The sequence below is a fragment of the Xyrauchen texanus genome, chromosome 32 (assembly GCF_025860055.1).
Source record: "Xyrauchen texanus isolate HMW12.3.18 chromosome 32, RBS_HiC_50CHRs, whole genome shotgun sequence".
NCBI classification, from domain to species: Eukaryota; Metazoa; Chordata; class Actinopteri; order Cypriniformes; family Catostomidae; genus Xyrauchen; species Xyrauchen texanus.
Window position 1 is genome coordinate 7,009,994 of NC_068307.1, and position 17,623 is coordinate 7,027,616.

Sequence of the window (17,623 nt, forward strand, 5' to 3'; positions counted from 1 at the left end):
AAAAGTAGGATCTTTAGTTCCCACGTGCACTTGCAAACTGTAGTCTGGCTTTTTAATGCTGGTTTTGGAGCAGTGGCTTCTTTCTTGCTGAGCAGCCTTTCAGGTTATGTCAATATAGGACTCTTTTTTTTTTCTGTGGATATAGATACTTGTCTACCTGTTTCCTCCATCACATATTCATTCAGCCCCTCCAAGTAATTCAGTAAGTTGATTCACTGAAGGATTCGTCAAACTGATTAAAAACGAGAGGTCATGAGCTGATGAATCACTGTTTTAAAAGTACCGGCTCATGAATCTGACTAAAGCAGTCACCGTGTTTGTTGTTGAATACAGCCAGTGAACACAACGCAATAGAAAGGTGAGCTGTTTTGGTGTTATTTCACGATGCACGCTTTTTTGTCACTACATTCAATACAGACTGCAATCTCATAATGTGGGTAAAATATAATTTCTTTAGTGACGCTGGTAGTTCAGCGGTGGAGCTAAGGAAAATTGGAGCAGGAAAATAGAAAGATGCTGTTTTCATAGCTAACACTGGGGAAAAATATTTTGCTCACCAGCCACAGTGTCTGTGAATGCCCAAATTCACCACCCACTTTAATTTAGTTTTTTTTACCAGCTCTGATTTGATTATTCAAAAAGGTAATTAAAACATCTCCTGAAATGAAGGGAATGAGACATTGCATCTGAACGCTATGTGGAATACCTTTTCCACAACCTAGTTGAAGCCCTTGTATCATAACGGCAGTCTTATGATTGGCAATGGTGTCCTTTTAGGCACGCATTTGCCCTATATAAGCGGGCACTCAAACACCATTTCTTCAGAATTTTCTGACTGAAGGACAAGAACGTCATTCCCCAAAACTCCGAAGTAGTAGTGCAGTCAAGTTTTGCAATGTCTCGTTCCCTTCTTCTCAGGGAACTGAGGTTACATGAGTAACCGGAGACATTCCCTATTGATTCAGTTTACTCAACATTGTATTTGAACGCTATGGGGAACCGAGTCCAATCACGCTGCGCTACATAGCGTCATACCAGGTTACATAAGATGCACCAGGGTAAAAACACTTGAATATGTATATGAGGTCATGGGCCCTTCAGGTAGTAACTTATTATAATATGTCTTCAAGTGTGTATCAAAATGAAAAACCCCACATGGTGAAAACCAGATCTTTATCTGAGGATCTATAGGAGTCATATAATGCACACAGAATAATTTAACTCCTTCATAACCATAATAAGGAGCTCGGGCTCACCCGCTGGGTATTGGAATGGTAAGCTCTCTAGACAGAGAAGACTTGCGAAGCGATAGATGCTTGTTTTAAAACCTCACATATGTGTTCTGCAAAGACTATCATGCTGTAAAGCATATATCCTGTAGGGATATACCATTTGTCCATGAGGAAGCCATGCCCCTAGTTGAATTTGCCTTTATGCCAATAGGGCATCTCACACCCTGTGATTCATAAGCGAGGGCGATCACATCAATGATCCAGTAGGAGAGCCTTTGTTTTTGAGGCGGTCATGCGGTCACAGATGACATCTTTCTGCGTTTTGATTAGAAAATACAGGCTGTGACATTCTCTCTGTGCACCATACAGGGAACGACCCCTTCTGCGTCTCTCACATGTAGATTTACTACATCAGAGGACAGAATGGGCATGTCCAGCACTGCAATGTGGAGAATAGAATGCTGTTGAAGCGAAGTGGCTGCTTCGCGATTCGGAATGCATAACCGTTTTTATAACACACTGAAAAATGCTCGGTAACGAACGCCACGTGCAGAGTGCGGGCAGTAGCAGTTCTAGCTTATTTGGCGCCTTGGGCGAAACCCGCTTCAACGCACCCCCAAAGTTGTTGACCGGCCCCCCCACAAGTTGCCACCCTGGGTGACTGCCCATGTCACCCATGCCTAAATCTGCCACTGAGTGTGGGTTGATATTTCTATGAGATGCCCGGAAGCCCACCACGCGATCGCGAAATGTGAGAGTGGGCGCGGATGAGGGGCACAGATACCTTCTGCTTATCAGACATGAGCTTCTCACTCTGAGCACGTCACACATCTGTGCACAGCGCTAACAGTGTAAAGACTCGAGCGAGATTACAATAGACACCAATAGCCCCACCGTGCGTCCTCGTGTGTAGGGGTGTAGAGGGTGCGGGAGGCGGAATCGCCCCTTAGAACGAGGGTGACCCTAGAGCTGAGAGTCTTAAGACTCTTGTCCTCACAGTGAGGGCAGTCTATCCCCATGAGTGCTGCTTCGGCATGGGTGTGTCCCAGGCAGCGATGTCGCTTGGACATATTTATTTTATATATAGTTACGTCCCCTTGGGGTAGGACACAACAAAGTAAAGGGAGGTGTGCTCCCCGTACAACCGTCAGACCAAAAATCCCTTTACAATAAGATAATAGGTTGAATATTTGTTTATCTACTTCCAATAAAAAGTATTAAAGATGTAAATATATGCAGCAGGTGTTTGGCTTCAGGGTGACCCCTGGGCCAAAATAATGAACAAAACTTAGAGAGAAAAGGAGAAAATAACTAACCTGAAAAATACAATTAAACTAACCTGACTTAACTAACAAAACAGGATGAACAGTCAAATAATAGGGCAGGTCACCCCTACAAAACTAGCTGCTTAAAACACAGGCAACACTATTGCTGTGTTATTGAAGAGCACAAATGCAAAGAACCATCACAGTTCTTGAAACTCAAGGTGTTGGTCTGGCAGCTGGTGGGGCAGCGTGGAGGAGTGTGACTGGCCCGAAGTCACAACAGCTCGTATCTGAACACAAGCACAAAGATTTTATTAACAGTACAATCAGGAACAGCCAATAGCCATTACACAGGTGGAACACATTATTGGCAAATCAGCTGCACCTGGAACAGACACACCAAGCACAAACGAGACACACTCACACACACACACACACACACACACACAGACAAAGAAAGAGCAAAATCACAATAGCAATAATGCACAAAACAAACATGGGACGTAACACTCTCACCACCAAGAATCAACACCTCGTTGATTTTCTTTGGGTTGGGCAATGTTACAACGAGGGGCCTCAAGTCGGCTGGACTGAAACATATTGACTCTTGCAGAGTCTTACACAGCACACAAAAGCAAAGTCTAGAGTATCTGATAAATCGAATGGGTTATGGGTTTCTCTGCTGAGACATCTCTCAACAGCAGAAGATCGAAAATGAACTATCACCATCAATTGTGGACAGTCAACCAGAATAACTATGCTCAGGTGAATCAGAAGATTGGCACGCATCAACATTTTCAGACGAGGCCAAGAGGGTTTCAGAAGAATCAAACGAATCTCAAAATGTATGCAATTCTGAACACATAACCACACAAGCACAATTAAAAATATATTAATACTCATTTTGTAGTTTAGCGAGCGGATCATTAGTTACCTCAGTTAATGGCAAAACAAAACATAATCAGAGGATGTCTTTATCCACTGCCACATGAAAACGTCTGCTGCACCATCACAGAGAATTTGAACAAGGCCATCAGAAATACACAAATCAGAATCAATTTCTCGCCCTTCTGAGCTAAAGGAACAAATCCAATACTCCCAGTCGGCTGCCTCTTTGGCGACTGATTTTTCATTCTCAGCGCTGGGCAAACAGCAATAAAATTGCCAGATTTGGGACAAAAATGGTAAATGGTCTGCACTTATATAGCACATTTTTAACCTTAACGGTATTCAAAGGGCTTTACACTGTGACTCATTCACCCATTCACACACCAATGGCGGCAGAGCTGCAATGCAAGGTGCTAGCCTGCCATTGGGAGCAACTTGGGGTTCAGTGTCTTGCCCAAGGACACTTCGGCATGTGGAGTCATGTGGGCCAGGATTCAATCCACCAACCCTGCGATTAGTGGCCGACCCGCTCTACCAACTGAGCCACAGCTGTCCATATCCATGTTTCACTTAGCTTCAAAGCAAAAGTCTTGGAGTTTTTCAAGCTATAATTTAAGCCAGACTGAGAAATGTCTCAGTCGGAGGATGAAATGAAAAAGGTATTAGCATTCAACACAAATTCATCAACATAGAAAGCAACCTGCGCGATAGTAGCTTTTTGTTCATTCAATTGGACCAAAATTTTGTCTGACAATAAATTCTTGAAATCTTCATGCAACATGAATTCACGAAGGTTCTCAAAAGTACTCACCTACTGGACTGGCACCATTTATCAAATCGAGTTCCCTTTTCACAGGAGAACTCCGTGAAGGTCTTATTGACTGTTTTTACATGATCATGGAATTTTGGATGATAAGCTTCCAGAACTAACTCATAAGCTCTAAGAACAGAAGTTTTCAACACATCATAATTGAGATCTTAAAAGGGCAATGCAGCACAAACCTCCTGGGCTTTTCCAACCGGTCTACCCTGAGTAAAACCGGCCAAATCTCTTTAAATGATGGAACTAACTGAAATTGGGTACTGACATCAAAAATCACTAGTGGTCGAAGTAAGTGGAACAGGAGAAAAGTGTTTGGAGTTAAAAGCTGAGGCATTATAGGAGTTTGTGGAACACTCTCCAGTGCTACTTGGGAATGGCATGCATTTTGAGCTTCAAGCTCACACTCCCTGAACCACAAAAGTTGTATAGAGTATTCTTGGGGTTTGACTTCCATATCAAGCTCTAAGTCAGATTACAAGTTTAATGTCCATTTGTTACGTCCCCTAGGGGTATGACACAACAAAGTAAAGGGAGGTGTACTCCCCACACAATCATCGACCAAAACCCCATTTACAACAAGATCATAGATCCAGTATTTGTTTTTATTGGATGTAGATAAAGTATTAAAGATGTAAAAATATGCAGCAGGTATTTGGGCTTCAGGATGACCCCTGGCCCAAAATAATAAACAAAACAACCTAGAAAGAAAAAGAGGGAAATAAAAATATAATTAAACTAACCTGACTTAACTAACAAAACAGGATGAACAGTCCAATAAACAGGGCAGGTCAACCCTACAAAACTAGCTGCTTAAAACACAGGCAACACTATTGCTGAAGAGCACAAATGCAAAGAACCATCACAGTTCTTGAAACTCAAGGTGTTGGTCTGGCAGCTGGTGGGGCAGCGTGGAGGAGTGCGACTGGCCCGAAGTCACAACAGCTCGTATCTGAACACCAGCACAAAGATTTTATTAACAGTGCAATCAGGAACAGCCAATAGCATAACACAGGTGTAATGACTTCAGACACAACAACTTAGTTCAAAAAACAAGTGCTCTTTACTCCACTTTGTATCATACACACATTGCTGCATGCTCCGTGTCAGACCGACAAGGATTGTGGGACACTGAGCGTCCTTTCTCGAAGCTGTAGTGCAGCATTACATCCCTCCCTTTTGTTTTTAGAAAATATTTTCACTCAAAATACAAGCATGTAAAACGGGATATATAAAATAACTGAAATTGTTTGGGTTTTTTAAACTTTTTTGTTTGTTGTTTTTTTTTTTAACTTAATTGTGTAAAATGAGCACTGTGAGTATGTAGAACGATACATGCGGATCTAACTCAATTGTCCGCAATTGAGTCTGTTCAAAAGTCTGTTTACTTGCATTGTTTTGCATTTGCTTTATTTTAAGTAATCCATCCGTTTGGGGAGTTTCTTTCTGTTCTCTCTCTTATGTCATCAGGATCATCTGTCTCCTCATCAGTGTTGGAGTTGGTAAGTGGTACTGATGTGCATTGTTTCAGATGTTTCATGTGAGAGATGTCATTCTCTTGATCATTGTTTCTTTGGTTTTTGTCATTTTGTAGGGGTTTGGGTTGAATGTTGTCATGAATTTTCCCATTTTCTTTTCACGAAGAAGAGCAATATCCCCTGTGTTTAGCTCTGAATGCAGTGCTTTTTTTCTGTTGTCAGATTATTGCTTCATCTTTTCCTTTTATGTGCTGTCTGTGCGTCGGTGTGTGGTTTTAGGCACAGCAGTGTTAAGAGCAGGTAGTTTGATGTTGATTGGTCTACCAAATAGTAGTTCAGCGGGAGATGTTCCAGTAGTTTGGTGAGGGGTTGCTCTATAGTTTCTCAGAAATGTATGGAGCTTTTGTTTCCATGATTTTCATTTGATGGTTGCAGTGGAAGTTGCCTTTTTTAAGGTCCTAATGAATCTATCCACTTCACCGCTGGCCAGCAGGGGGTGATCTTGCGATGATGAATGCCATGGTAGGTTGTGAAGTTGGCAAGCTCTTGAATGGAGAATAGAGGGCCATTATCTGATTTCATCACGTTAGGGATACCTGCTGTAGAGAATATTTTATCCAACAGTGGAATAACTGTGTTGGCAGATGTTGATGGTGTTATTTCTACAAAGGGGAGTCTGGAGTACTCATCCAAAATAACTAGGAGATGGGAATGGGCTGAAAAAGTCAACTGAGATATTCTGCCACGGACCCTCAGGTAGCTCCGGAGTGGTTGATGTTTGTTGTGAGCTGTTGATGCTTGACAGGGACTGCAAGATGATATCAGTTTTTCTGCCTTTTTATCTATTCCTGGAAACCAGATATTTTCTCTTAGCAGTTGTTTTGTTTTATTTTGACTAAGCCTTGATGGCCTTCATGTGCGAATGCAAGTGTTTGTGTTGCAGGATCCTTGGTATGACAATATGATGTCCTCTGAGAAGTAAGCCCTTATCATTTAGTGGGGGGAGTGGTGATGGTGTGGTGGGCTAAAGCACATAACTGTTAATCAGAAGGTCGCTGGTTTGAACCCCACCATTGTGTCCTTGAGCAAGGCACTTAACTCCAGGTTGCTCCGGGGGGATTGTCCCTGTAATAAGTGCACTGTAAGTCGCTTTGGATAAAAGCGTCTGCCAAATGCATAAATGTAAACGTAAATTTAGGACGGTAAGTTCCTCTCTTACATTGTAGAATGCTTTTAAGATAGCCTGGTCATGTTCTGTAGTGAAGTGATCATACAATGTATGCCACTGTCCGGTGCGAGCGATGTTGATAATGTGCTGAAGCAGGTGGTCCATTGATGTTGCAGTCTTTACTTCCTCCAGCGTCATGGCTTTTAGTATTGCATTTGCAGCAATGAAGTTGACTGTGGTGGAGGATATGTGGAGTTGCTGCAGATGATAGGACATGTAATAAGCAGCGTTTGTTTTTCCTGCTTTGTAGATCACCTTTTGTTTGTAGGGCTGGAGTCTGAAAGCCCATCTTTCTGTGAGTGCAGGTGGTTGTGGGATTGTTGAAGCTCAGCTGGGTTATGATCCATGATCATGTTGATTCAGCACCATAGACATAAAAAATATACGTTTTCACAGTTCCAGAGGTACTCCCAGACGATTCCCTTTCCGTCTGGGAGTATCTCTGCTCGACTGGGGTTAGTTCTCTGCTTGCATAAGCAACAATGTATACATGATTGATGTTTTTGTCTCTCTGTGCCAGCATGGCACCAAGGCCGACTGAACTGGCATCAACAACCACATTTGTCTCTCTTTCTGGGTGGAAATAACTCATTACAGAGGCATTGACAAGTCTTTGTTTAAAGGTCAGCACGTCTGGTTTTTCTTGACCCCACAGCCATTCAGAATCTTTCTTGTGAGTTCCCTCAGTGGTTGTGTGATGGAGGAGTAGTCAGAAATGAACATTGCCCTGTAATTTGCCATTCCTAGAAGGCTTCTTACCTCGCTCTGGGTTTGTGGGGGTGGCATGCAAGTGATTGCCTAATTTTTGGGGGGTCAGCGGAGATGCCATTTTTGGAGAACACGTATCCAAAGAACTCAAGCGATGTTCTATGGAACTCACATTTGTCTTTGTTGATTGTTATGTTGTTTTCATGTAGTCTTTGAATTACTGTTTCGAGAGATGTATTGTGGGTATCTAATGTGGTACTGTACACGAGGATGTCGTCACTAAAGTTTCTGACCCAGGGATTCCTTGTAGGACCTGTTGAATGGTGTTTTGAAAAACTTCAGCTGCTGATGAGATCCCGAAGATGAGCCTTGTGCACCTTCTCAGTCCAACATGTGTTAAAAATGTTGTGATATATCTGAATGTTGTGAACTCATGTTGGTGATAGCCTGTGTTGAGGTCCAGTTTAGAGAACATCACAGCTCCGTTTAGATCATGAACGAAGTCATTCACCATTGGTGAGATGTGTCTTTCTCTGAGTATGTACGGCTTGACTTGGCATGTGCATGTCTATGCAAATGCTTATCGTGTCTGATTTTTTGGGCTTGGGCATTGCTATGATGGGTGAAACCCATGGTGTTGGACCTTCTACCTTTTCTATGATGCCCTGATCTTCAAGGAGTTGTAGTTCTTTCTCTACCTTTTTACGTGAAAAGGGATGCGATGATGCAGCTGAATGATGGGCTTGATACTGTCGTCAATGTGTAGCTTGACTTGGATATTTTTCAGTTTTCCGATGCCTTTAGTGATGTTTGGGTATCGAAGCATGAGCTGGTCAGCCACAGAAAGAGTGGGTTGGAGTATGTCAGTAGAGTACACGATGTGAATGAGTCCAAGTTCTGAAGCTGTTTTATGACTGAGTAGTGAACCATGGCCACCTTGAACAACATAGAACGTTGCTTCAGTGGTTTTTCCATGTGCTGAAATATAAGTGGTTAACTTGCCAAGCAGTTGAATGAGGGGTTGCTTGCCATAGGGTAATATTTTCTTGTTTGTGGGCTGTCATAATTTTTAAGGAGGGTTTCAAGAAGGTTAACTGTAGCTCCAGTGTCGAATAGCATGTCCAGAGGCTTGTTGAGATATCCAGACTTTTGTCATTGGTTGTTTGAAGTTTACAGGATCTTGTGTGACATAAACCTATTCATCGTCTGTGCTTGAGGTTGTAGCTGATTCTTGATGTTTTTGTTTATCTGTATTGTTCTCACTTTGTGTGTCAGACTCTGTCTTTGTGGTGGCTTTGTGTGTTTTCTGTGGTCCTGTTCCATGCGTAGTTTGCTGAAACAACAACGTGCAAGGTGATTTGGTTTGCCACAGGATTTGCATGACAGCTCTCTACCTGGGCATGCTGACAGTTTCTGCATGTTGATTGTTGTTTTCTTTGTATCGTTTTCTGTTGTTGGCTTTTATTTTTTCTTATTTTTGAAGTTTGTGTTTGGCATCGCTGCAATGCATTCAGTATTATTGATTTGTGTCTCAGATGTTTCAAATGCTCTAGCTAGATCCAGAAGTTCTTTCAGAGTTAAAGTCTCTTAACGCTCTCCTCCGTAATCGTAATGATGAGCAGGTGAGAGTGATATGAGATTTTATCTCTTTTTGCATCTGGAAATTCACAGGTTGTTGCAAGCTGTCTTAGCCTAGTGTGGAAGCAGTACCGCCGCTCCCTACACACATAATACGCAGTCTGCGTAGGGCACCATCTTACCCTAGGAGGGCACCAGAAAGTCCACCGGCTGCCCTTACTCGCACGTTATATACATCATTCAAGGACCCGAAAATTTTGAGGATTCACGCTCATAGCGGAAAGACTGGCGAGGTACGTCCTGATGGGTCTGCAGGGAATCCTGTCCGCTGATGGGTGTCTGTCGACACCGAAAAGTGGCCTAAAAGGGCGGGGCTCAAACACCATTGCCAATCATAAAATTGGCTTTATGATACAAGGGCTTCATCTAGGTTGTGGAAAAGGAATTCCCCTTAGCGTTCAAATGCAATGTCGAGTGAACTGAATCGATAGGGAACACCACTTCTGAAGCTGTAGTGAATTATGATGACACACAATTCATTAATGACGCTACATTTATTTGTATGGTTATGTATTCAGCCACAAATGTTTGGAACTTAGCAATGTTACATTCACAATGCATGTAAACATGAACTACTCCATGGAAATCAAGCAAACTAAACTGGGCGGACTGGCCATAGGGGGAACTGGGACTTTTACCGGTGGGTCTGAAATAATTTGTAGCGTTCAAATGGATGACACTGTTCTTGCAGTTGCAAACTATTTTCAGACAACTGAAACAGCAGAAATGCACATTCTGCATGCATGTGTTCCATGAGAAGAGCTGCGCTTAAGGGCCGGCAGAGCGCCTCTGAATACATAGCGAATCAGATATGCGCATCAACGGCTTTATTCTTTCATCTGTTCTTCAAATATAATCAAGCATGTTTGATGAGATCCCAAACACGAGCATTGTGTACCTTCTCGTTTCATATGCCTCTTTAAAAAATGCATACATTTTTTCCACATCTGTGCGCTGATAAACATGACATTTTTCCCTCAAAAGTTAAAAAATATGCTAGTTAATTTGAATTGAATATATTATTTATTATATTATTAGTATATTAATTTATTATAAAGCCTGATTAGAATGTCAAGTCATTTTTATTTGTACAGTATTGTATAGTATTTGAATGTATGAAAGAGACAGATCCATTGTGTGACTCAAACATCTTTTATAACCCTGGAGCCTACTGATATACACCAAAACAAACTGATGTAAATTAAAGAGCGGAGTCAACAAGATCCTACTTAACCAGCATGTCGGATTTTCTTCAACTTTTCAATAAAAATTGTTTTATTGAACCACAGGCAACCACTTTTTTTTTTCCTTTTTCTTTTTTTACCACTCCAAACTTTTCTCTTGCAGCAAAGCATGACTCCAAAGAAGTGTCTTTACATTAATTATAAATCCAATGACAGCAAATAGATGTATTACATATTGATGTTGTATAGATGCATATACTTTCATTTATGATGTTTTAAGGGTTGTTTGAACTCTCAGAAATCCAAGCATTGAAATACATTATGTATTTTTTTTTTTACTTCCTTGAAATTGTTTTTAAGAAAGCCACTAATGATAAAAAAGTAGATGTTTAAGCATTTATGTTTTGGGGGTAAATTAGGTGTGACTATAGTAAGCTGTGATCATATATATATATATATATATGCAATTTTATTCCCTGATAAAACGCTGTTGTGTTTTTATTATTATTATTATTAATATTATTGTTTAATTGCTTTAAACAAACATTGCTATTTAAAACAACTTGCAACATTCATATCTTACTATTTGAATAAAAGTACCAGGACATAAATTATTTTGTCAAAAATGTATCTTTCCACCATTAAATAATGATTAGTAACATATGAGACCTGTCTGTCTTCATGAAAATCCATAATCCTCAAATTAAGCAGCAGAGATCTTGTAGACATGTTACAGGGATAGTTATGAGTGCTCCCTAGTGGTCATTAACAGAAATCACACCAAGACTTTACATCAGATATTTGACATGAAGAAAGAGACGTTCTGTTGTTTTTTGCTGATTTAACCCTTGTGCATCAATAAAACAAAAAGTTACTCAGAGGTCCTTCAAGGACAAAAATGTCCACGTCAAAAAAAAAAAAAAACCCAGCCATAATAATATAATATATTAATATTATTTTCCAATTTCAATGAGTACATTTTTTAACCATAAGTCCTGATCATAATTACCAATTCATTCATTTTCAGGATTTTAACCCTTTAAATGCTAGTTTGTTTATATAATGCCACTGCTGATTTTTATGAAAAAAGAAAATGATTAGCAACAACATTAATTTTGATGCATTATAATTTTTTGTGCAGTGTCAGATATATATACACCCACACAATTTAAGTGGCATCATTTATTCAAATGGCCTGCAGTGCTCTATAATACAGCAAACAAAAAATAGGGGGAAAAAAGCATGTATTTGCTCCATAGGTTAAACGTGAGAAAAACGGCACCATCTAGTGGAAAATAGATTTAAAAACTTTTTTGAAGCCGGGGCTCCTGAATGAAAGCAGAATATCATAGAATTCATGATTTTATGCTTTAATGACACTGGGATAAAATTTTGCCATTTTAATGGGTTTCAACTGGGACATTTTTGTCCTGTAGGTCACGAGTGTAACAATTTTGTGTACACAGTGTATTATAGATGTATTTTAGGAACTAAGGGTGAAATATAAAAATTTCCCCAAAAATACACACCTTTGGCAAAACTTATTTAGTTGGCATTAATACAACCAAAATGATCGAAAAACAAAAATGAAAAAGACAAAAATGTCCCGAAGGTCGCACAAGGGTTAAGAAATAAATGACCAAAAAAGCTAACCCTAGAAAAGTTTTAAATAATATTCTCAATGTAATAATAATAATAATGCAAAGATGAATTGTATTTTAAGTTATGGAAACCAAGTAAATATTCAGATCACGCATTCATTTGGTTTACTTAAGGTTAGTTCATGCCACAATGCTGAAAACAAAAACAGCTAAAAGCAGTCTAAGCTGGTTGACTGGTCTTAGCTAGTTTAGGTTGCATGGTCTCCCAGTCAGCTAAAAAGTGCCTCAAACCCCTGTGTTTTTTTCTGCTTATTTTTCAGTAGGGTAATGACACTCAAATGTATTTATGTTTTTGCTTGTTCAATTGTCTAGTAGATGTGACCCACTATAGAAGTTCACATTCCTTGCAGTTTTTATAAACAATGTATTTGACATAATTGTTTTTTTTTTTTTCCATCTATGAAGATTAGCTCAACTCTTGGATATAGAAATATAATATATACAGTTGAAGACAAAATTATTAGCCCCCTATGAAATATTGTTATTTTTCAAATAATTCCCAAGTGCTGTTTAATGGAGCAAAGACATAGCATTTCTTAACATAGTTTTAGGCAATTTAGAGTGTTTATAATACAAATAGAAACACAATTATAACCAAGAATAAAAAATAAAAAAAATCTACAGGTCAAAATTATTAGCCCTCTGATGTTAATAGTCAATAGTGTATCCCTTTTGCTTGATAACAGCCTTTAGTCATTTGTTGTAGTTCTTAACAAATTTCTCCGGAGTCGTCGCAGCCCATTCCTCTTTAGCAAATCTCTCAAGCTTCTCCAGATTTGTTGGTCTCCTGGCATGGACTCTATAGAGTAGAGTCTTCAGTGTGGCCCACAGATTTTCTATGGGAGTCAAGTCTGGGCTTTGTGCAGGCCAGTCAAGGACATTCACTTTTCACGTTTGGAGGTAGTTCTTCACCAGAAGTGATGTATGCTTTGGGTCGTTATCAAGCTGGAAGACGCAATGGATGACACTGTTCTTGCAGTTGCAAACTATTTTCAGACAACTGAAACAGCAGAAATTGCCTGAGGTCATCTTTCAAAATCTTCTCGTAGTCTTCCTTTATCATGATTCCTTCGACCCTGATGAGATTCCCAGTTCCAGACGCACTGAAACATCCCCACAGCTTTATACTCCCACTGCCATGTTTCACTGTGGGAACGGTGTTCTTTGGGTTGAGCACCTCTCCCTTCTTTCTCCAAACATAGGCAACATCTCTATAGCCAAAGAGCTCTAGTTTTGTCTCATCTGACCAAAGCACACATTTCCAGTGTGCATCCATTTTCTCTAGGTTCTCCTTGGCAAACTTCAGTCTAGCTTAGAGTTGTCTCTTCTTCAGAAGTGGAGTTTTTCTTGGTCTGCAACCTCGCAGTCCATTCCTGTGCAGGGCACTAGTGACTGTCTTCGTTGAGACATCAATCCCAGACTGTCAGTCTTGTTCTCCACTGTGTGGGTCTCTTCAAACGTCTTGATAATACTTCTCACGGCAGTTCTTGACACCTGAAAACGCTTTGATATACGTGTATATCCTTCTCCTGCTTTGTGAGCATTAACAATTCTTTTTCTCAAGTATAAACAAATTTCTTTTGTCTTTGTCACAATGACAGTTATATATTACTTCACTAGTTGTTTTGCAAGATACTAATCCTCCGTTTGAAGTGCAACTTAAAGGCTTGGGGGATTAATTAGGTTAATTATGTGAGTTAGGTTAATTAGGCAAGTCATGGGATATCAGTGGTTGGTTCCATAGCCAATCAAACAGATAATTACTTAATGGGGCTAATAATATTGACCTTAGCAGTTTTTAAAACATTTTAAATAATTATTTTATTCCAGGCAAATTGAAATAAATAAGGCTTTCTCCAGAGGAAAAATATAAAAAATACTGTGTTAAAATCCCCTTGCTCTGTTAAACATCACTTGGGAAATATTTGAAAAATAATTGACATTTCATAGGGGTAATAATTATATATAATTAATAATTTTGTCTTCAACTGTATATATATATATATATGCATTTTGGTGATATTGGTAATATTACAATAATACCATTAAAAGATAAACAAAGGCACAGGTGTAATATAAAAACCAGCATAAGTTGGTTTGCTGGACTTAGTTGGTTTAAGCCAGTCTCCCAGCCTGACCAGGTGAGAAATGCTGTAAACCGCTCTAAAATCAGCCTGACAGGGCAGTGTGACAATCTTAAACCAGCCAACCATCGTATGCTGTTTTTTTTGCATTGTAATCTTTAGATTTAGATACACACCTAGAGATTTAGGTGCGACTCCAGGGGTGGCAGTCAGCATCAATACTTGCTGGGCTACCCAGGCCCCATAAATCTCAACTTTTAAGTCCACATTCCTCTTTTGTTTTTAGTGATTCGCAATCTTTGTGCATATTGCATCCTACTGGACAGGAAGGAGAATTTATAGTAAAAAAAAATATACAATGAAAGTGAATGGTGACTGGAGGCGTACAATCTTACATTTAATTTGTGACTCCTGAAGCGATGCAATCACTTTGGGTGAGAAACAGAAACATATTTAAATCCTTTTTTTTTTTTACTATAAATCTCCACTTTCACTTTCAGAATGTGAAAGTGGAGATTTATAGTAAAAAATATACAATGAAAGTGAATGGTGACTGAGGCATACAATCTTACATTTATTTTGTGACTTCTGAAGCGATGCAATCACTTTGGGTGAGAAACAGATACATATTTAAATCCTTTTTTACTATAAATCTCCACTTTCACTTTCAGAATGTGAAAGTGGAGATCTGTAGTAAAAAAGGACTATACATTGATCAGTTCTGTTTGCTTCTGAAGATATGGATTTAACCATTGGAGTTTTATGGATTAATTTTAAGCTGCCTTTATATGCTTTATTTTAAATTATGGCCACCATTCACTTACATTGTATGGAACCAAACAATGAGTCATTGAGAGAATTTTCATTTTTGTGTGAACTGTCCCTTTAAGGAAAGTACTGTGGTTGGTTTTGTTGCAGATTTGTGTTTTGGGAGAAAATAAAATCTAAAGCACCTTTAGCTCCTACATATGACACATAATTTGTTTTAACTGGCCATTTTGATTTCATTTATTACAGTTAGACACAAATCTACTGTGTGTGTTATTAACATTTATATTGTTGCAAGACACTGCAAGGTATTGACCAAAAAATTAATCTGAATTGGTTCACCTATCACCAGTCCATCACTTCCATCTTAATCTAGAATAAAATTGAACAAATGAGATAAATCAAGTTATCAAGGCACATTTTAGGGCATGGCATGGCCTATTGAATCAGCTGATCTGAGATGGTCCAGGTTTCGCCTGCCTACTTTCACCAACGGCCCATCGTGATGGTTGTGTGCCTCTCCCAATTCTGCGACCCGACCGACCATTTACATTGGGGAAGCTATAGCTCTGGTCTCCATCCGCCATTTTCAGCACATTGGAAAGCAGTTAGACCCCCAAAAAAAACAACACAGTGCCGGTAAAAACCAACAGGTAAGTGTTCAAGAAATAAACCACGCACACGTTTTTATTTCAGTCAACCCTTTTGCAACGCTGCACTGAATGGGAGGAGGAGGACACCTTGCTCGGGCGAGAGAGTTGCTTCGGGTTTGTGCACTCTTGACTGCTCGGATGATAACAATCAAATCTTTTTGTCCTGCCAGCCCGCAAAGCAAGTCGAGAACACTGAGAAACATTTAGCAAAACTTTTTTCCTCCTAAAAAGATTGCTCAAGCTGAAAATGTGACCATAGGACGTGTCTTTTCAATGCGACGTGTGTTTGTTTGTCTAAAGTCGGGATACACAACCTCAACGGCTGTGCGGGAAAAAGCTACTAAACTGGGATAATTCACGATTTAACATCATTTGGTTTCAGTGACAGCATTTTAAGCACGAATATACCGTATAAACCTGTTAGAGTGCCATACATCTGCATGCAAAGCGTTTTATTGTATTTTTAAGTTAATTGTAGTTATTTTACAGGCATTTAAATATTTTTTAAGTGTGCTTCAAAATGCTTGTCAAAGTATCGTGTAAGTTTTTTTATTGTGTTTCTTTCAAGAATTTGGAAACTTTTTATCGGCTGGTTAAATAATCTTATGCTGTGGGTGCTGAAACGCCTTCTTTCTTTGTCCCATCGCCGCCGTGTGTTAATAACAAAGATGATACCACAATATTTCTCACACACTCATGTCTTGGTTCTGCTTATTGTCCTGCATCGCAAGGAAGCTTTTTTGTATTTTTTACATATAGTTTAATGGAAATGTGTTAAAAGCACAAGAAGCTTAGAGATGGAAAGTAAAGGGTGAACTTCAGATTTAGTTGAGAGAAACAAATATGCTGATCCATAGTATTTTTTCAATGTGGTGAAAATGAGCACCTTTTAAAGTGTATTATTATTATTATTAAAGAGTTATTCCACTGGAATATGAGGACAATGCCTGCTTCAGAGTTAGGCCATTGCTTAAAATGATTAGTAAATGTAATCACAAAAATGAAGCCTTTTATTTACTATGAGAAAGACTTTTTTTGTGACTGATTGACAATAATTAGGCTTTTGTGTTGTTAAGGTGAAAATGTGACTGTGCGCTTTTTAAATCATCAATATTGTAGATTAAAAGAATAAATCACCAAAAAAAATAAAAAAATTCTGTCATCATTTACTCACCCTAGTGTTGCTCTAGAGAGGTACATTGTTTTAAAATGTACCCATAATTTTCATCTTTTGATGAAAATGTCCTTTAAATTGAGTAAATATTTCGTCATGTCATATTAATTAATTTTAGTCTGTTTTACTATAAAATTTAATATAATTTTAGATGACAAAAATAACATATTTCAGTTGATGATAATGCACAAAATGAGAGAGAAAAATATATACAATTGTAACAGACCAAACTTTAACCAAATATAATAATTTTTTTTTTAATCCCCTTTTCTCCCCAATTATGGAATTGCCCAATTCCCTCTTCTTAGTAGGTCTTCGTGGTGGTGCGGTTTCTCGCCTCAATCCGGGTGGCGGAGGACAAGTCTCAGTTGCCTCCGATTCTGAGACCATCAATCCGTGCATCTTATCACGTGGCTTATTGTGCATGACACCGCAGAGACTCGCAGCATGTGGAGACTCATGCTACTCTCCGCGCAACTTCCCACGTGCCCCATTGAGAGCAAGAACCACTTAATCATGACCACTGGGCGGCTGTGGCTCAGTTGGTAGAGCGGGTCGGCCACTAATCGCAGGGTTGGTTATGAAATGCCAAATGTGATTGAAAATAACAGGAATTGGTGAACTATTCTGAAGTGTTTTAATAAGCATCATCTTAATATGTTACTTTACAAAATTGTCCCTTATAATTATTGTAAATTGCCCTATATTTACCTGATATCACTTTAATCCCACTGGGTGCCTTTTACCCCAAATTTGTTGGCCTTTTACCCCAAGTGTGGGGTAAAAGTCTCCCTCTCCTTTAAAAAAGAAAAGAAAAACTGAAAATAATTTTAATCAAAACA